Consider the following 4,564-nt stretch of genomic DNA (forward strand, 5'->3'; position numbering starts at 1 on the left):
TCCTGCACGTACCCCACCAGGGACCAACTAAGCCTGCAACCCGGATATGTGCCCTTGACCAGAATCAAACCCAAAACTCTTCACTCTGCAGGCCAAGGCTCTATCCACTGAGCAAACCAGCTAGGGTGATCTGGGAATATTCTTAATCAATTATTTGATTAAAAGCTAATTGAATCAAATTAAATTGGTTTTTTCCCTCTGGATTATTTCAAATCACTCTTCTCATTCAATACTAAAAGTAACTTAATATAAGTAAATGTAAACTATTTATCCAACTATTTTGAGATCAATAACACCAGCATAGGCATAGCATTAGGTTCATATTAAGTAAAGTGCGCGCACACACGCACACGCACACACACACACAACTGTCAAAAAATAAAAAGTGTACTGGTAGACTGACAAAATATTTAAAACAAAAAAAATAAAAAAACAAAATAAAAGGTGTATTTGGTTGATGAATTTTCACAAGTGAATATTAGACAAAAGCCTCCCGCCAGTGACTGTATATAAGGATGAAACTCCAGCTCCTGGGTGCTGCCATCATCGACCCAATGTCCCCTTGGCTCAATGCTGTGCAGCCCTTCCCTTTGGATATCCCATTCCTTAAATAAACTCAATTTTTCTTTATCCACCATCTGAGTTGGCTATTTAGCCTGCCTGCATGCACCACCATGCTAACTATTCAAGTAGCAAACAGAGGTGTAAATGTTGAAGTATTCATGACTATAATCCAGGATAATTTAACAAATGTAACATCCTATTATACCATCACTTCCTGGATTCCTGTGTATATATACATATTTGATTACTTTACCATTAAATTAAGAAAGCATTTTATGAGATTCAAAATACTCCTTCCTAACTATAGAGTGTTAATATTTTATTTTGTTGAATCATATTACATGTGTAATTCACTGAGGTATGTAAGTAAAATCTGCTTATCCTTTAAAAGGTAAATAAATACTCTAAACTAAGTATCTTCTAAGTCCAGTTTTAGGATAAGACCAAGGGGATAGGTAGAAAAGTGTGTAGTCATTTTATCACACTGAGAATCAAGCCTGGATTGCCTCCTATGACAGAAAGATAGAGGGCTATGATGAAGACAGAATTTTTCAGAATAAGACACAAATTTTCATATGTTCAGACAGGTTGCTCTTCAAGTCACTCAGTACACAGATAAGTTAAACCCAGATCTAAAATCAAAAGTTTAGATCTAAAGTTTCCAACTAGGAAGGCAAAGAGGCTCAGATATCAATCAATACCCAGCATGGACAGTGACAGGCGAAATATGGAATTGCTGGCATCAAATTTAATCAGTTTTCAATTCTTCATTTTTTCTAAAAGATTAAATATGTCCAGATATTTGGGAACCTGTTGCTAGGCAATGTGTCTGAATTAGTAATAAGTATGAAGAGGTAGCCACGATAAGAAGGGAAAATATAAAGCTAGCACTATTGGCTGTGGAGATGGTACTTGTAAATTGCTAAGACACATTTTAAAAAAAACAAGAAATACAACTTAGAGCACAGATATTAAATATTAAATGCATTTCCTGTCTCTCGTCCACAACCTTAAAGGCAGGAGCTGTTTTACTCATCCACCATAACAAATGTCTTTTACAGTAAACTACATTCACTAGCTTGCAAAGCAAACACAGCACACAAGCTGACTGCTACATTATGCTCCCTCTCCTTCCAACCCTGCTCTAACATGGCCTCCCCCGTTCACCTCTCCCAGAGAGCACTGCAACTGGCATGTTTCCCACCAACTCCTGTAAATCTTTGGTCCAAGGTTCCTTCCTTCCTTCACCCTGGCCTATTACACACCTAGAAGAAAGTAAACAGAATACAGGCTCAGCAATATCCTAGTCAGGAAAACACTTCTCTAGCATCTGGTCTCAAATACAGTGTATAGATCAGGTCCTCAACAAGCACTGGCAGTTCCTTGTCCTTTATCCACACGTTTCCTCTGAACCTTCGATTGACTCAATGAAGACATCCTCATGCTTTCCACTTAGCCTAACCATGTACAGAAAATGGAAATGTAAGTGTCTTCCTGAGTTAGGCACCATGGTCATGGTTTACCCCAAGCAAAATCATTGAAAAACCCTTCTGGTCAGTTCTCAGTCATGAAAAAAACAGCTGTGAGGGCTGGTGTTTGGGTCTTTCATCTTCCACAGGAGTCACTTCTGAAACTCAGTTTAGTTTGAGAGAAGAAGTACTGGTGTACCTACAGGAAGCCAGGCCTAATGGTAGGTGCTTGTAATATATTTCCCTTGAGGGCCTTTTGGAGTTAGGAGGAATCCAAACTACATAGAGGGATAGTCCACAGGAGGGACTGAATTATGCATGAAATGCAAGGATAAGGAACTTAGATTTACTGAAGGAAGAGACTTAATTGTGGTAGGAGACCCACAACATTATCTACCTCCACCAGTGATAATTCCTTAAAGCCTTGTGGCTTCACTACCTTGCTCACTAAACCACAGTGGATGCCTAGATTAATAAACACCAATTCCTTTGGTGGCAACGGAACACCACAGTAAGCATTCAACATAGTTCTCTTGATCTTCTCTTCAAGCAACACTACGTTTCATCTCTTCTGTGCTGCCACCTAAAATATATTCTTTTCCTTTTGTCAGTTGTTGAAACCCTCTATTTTTCCCCCACAGTATAGCTCAAGACTTACTTCCTCTAAGAAACATATCTATATGCAAATACTTCCTTCCCTATTGATTTCCTTCTCTATTGCATTATCATAAATATGTTCAAATGTTATCTTGAAACAGTCTCTGTTGTCTAAGATATTGTCTAAGTTACCTTGCTTCCCTACAGGGATTAAAATCCAAAAGACAATGAATATAGGGTTTTAGCAGATTATGCAAAAAATCAGGAGGTTGTAAAAGCAGCACCTCCCCTCATTGACCCTCAGCTCCCAGGCTCAGCTGTTTTCTGGACAGTGCAGCAGCCATACATGGATCATCTAGGATGGTCTCTTTATCCCATGATCCTTAATTTCATCTGTAAAGACTCTTTTTCCTAATAAGATCACATTCACAATTCCTGGGAATTAGAACACAGACTATCTTTTTTCAAGTCACCATTCAACACATTGAGATAACCTGATTACCTGAATTTTTTTCATTAACATTGGTGGTTTACAATGCATATTCATCACTTAGTTTAAGTATGGCAAATCATTAAATCACCTCCTTCTCCTGAATTATTGAAATGTGTTCAATGAACACTTGCTAGGTGCTTGGGGTGGTGGTAGGGGAGGGGGGGATAGATGAATTAAGTCTTCCATTACAATATAACCTACTAGGAAAAACAAACATGTACACAAGTGCAGGGAAGTTGAATAAAGGAAAAAATATAATGCTTTGCAATCAAGAGTAGGGAGAGAGTAAAGACTGTTCCTTTTCCTGTTTCTTCCTCAATATCACTCTTACTACTAGTAAGCACTCAAATACTTATGTGTATCACAACCACCCTAATAGCTGATGTTTTGGTTTATTTCTTCTATGAACACTTTGCTAAATGTGATATTATGAAGTTCACTAGAGGCCTGGTGCAAGAAAATTCATGCACTCAGGGCGAAGGGGTCCTTCAGCCCAGCCTGCGCCCTCTCGTAGTCCAGGACCCCTCAGGGGATGTCCACCTGCGAGCTTAGGCCCACTCCCCAGGGGATAGGGCCTAAACTGGCAATCGACATCCCTCTGGCAGCCCGGAAGCCCTCAGGGGATGTCTGACTGATGGCTTAGGCCCACTCCAGACAGCCTTAGTGCTGCCAAGGAGGCAGGAGAGGCTCCCTGCCACCAGCACTGCGTTTGCAGTCATCAGCCCAGCTTCTGGCTCAGCAGAGCTCCCCCTGTGGGAGTGCACTGACCATCAGGGGGCAGCTCCTGCGTAGAATGTCTGCCCCCTGATGGTCAGTACACATCATAGCAACCGGTCGTTCCCCTGTTAGGTTCAACTTGCAGATTACCCTTTTATTATAAAGAAAGGATATGACCCCAAAACCTGAATCTGTCATATTAAAAATATAGATTACATAAAAAATACAGTAACTGCCCAATAAACCTTCAAAGGAAAACAAAATATATAAGAGCTATAGTATGGTTTCAAACTTACTCTCTTTAATAATGTGAAAGTCTTTAAAGAATATCTATAAAGCTGTGTGTGTGTGTGTGTAGATATATCTATATCTATCTCTCTCTCTCTCTCTCTCTCTCTCTCTCTCTCTCTCTCTCAGTGACATACAGGTACTAGCGGTGAAAGAAGACAGCTAAGATCATAGCTAATCTCATGAAAAAAATTCAAGGAGGGAGAGGAGGAAAACCATGTTCTGAGGCTGGGACATGAATTTTTTTCTTAGGAAAAATAGTTCAGTGGATGAATTGAAGGAAGAGATGTTTTTGAGCCAAAATAGATTTGAGAAATATCTCCAAAAAGCAGTAAAACTGTAAAGATAAATCCAAGAATAACAGAGCCGCCCTAGCCGCTTTGGCTCACTGGATAGAGCGGTGGCCTGGGGACTGAAGGGCCCCGGGTTCGATTAC

This window comes from Myotis davidii, unplaced genomic scaffold, assembly GCF_000327345.1.
Source record: "Myotis davidii unplaced genomic scaffold, ASM32734v1 scaffold453, whole genome shotgun sequence".
Taxonomy (NCBI): Eukaryota; Metazoa; Chordata; class Mammalia; order Chiroptera; family Vespertilionidae; genus Myotis; species Myotis davidii.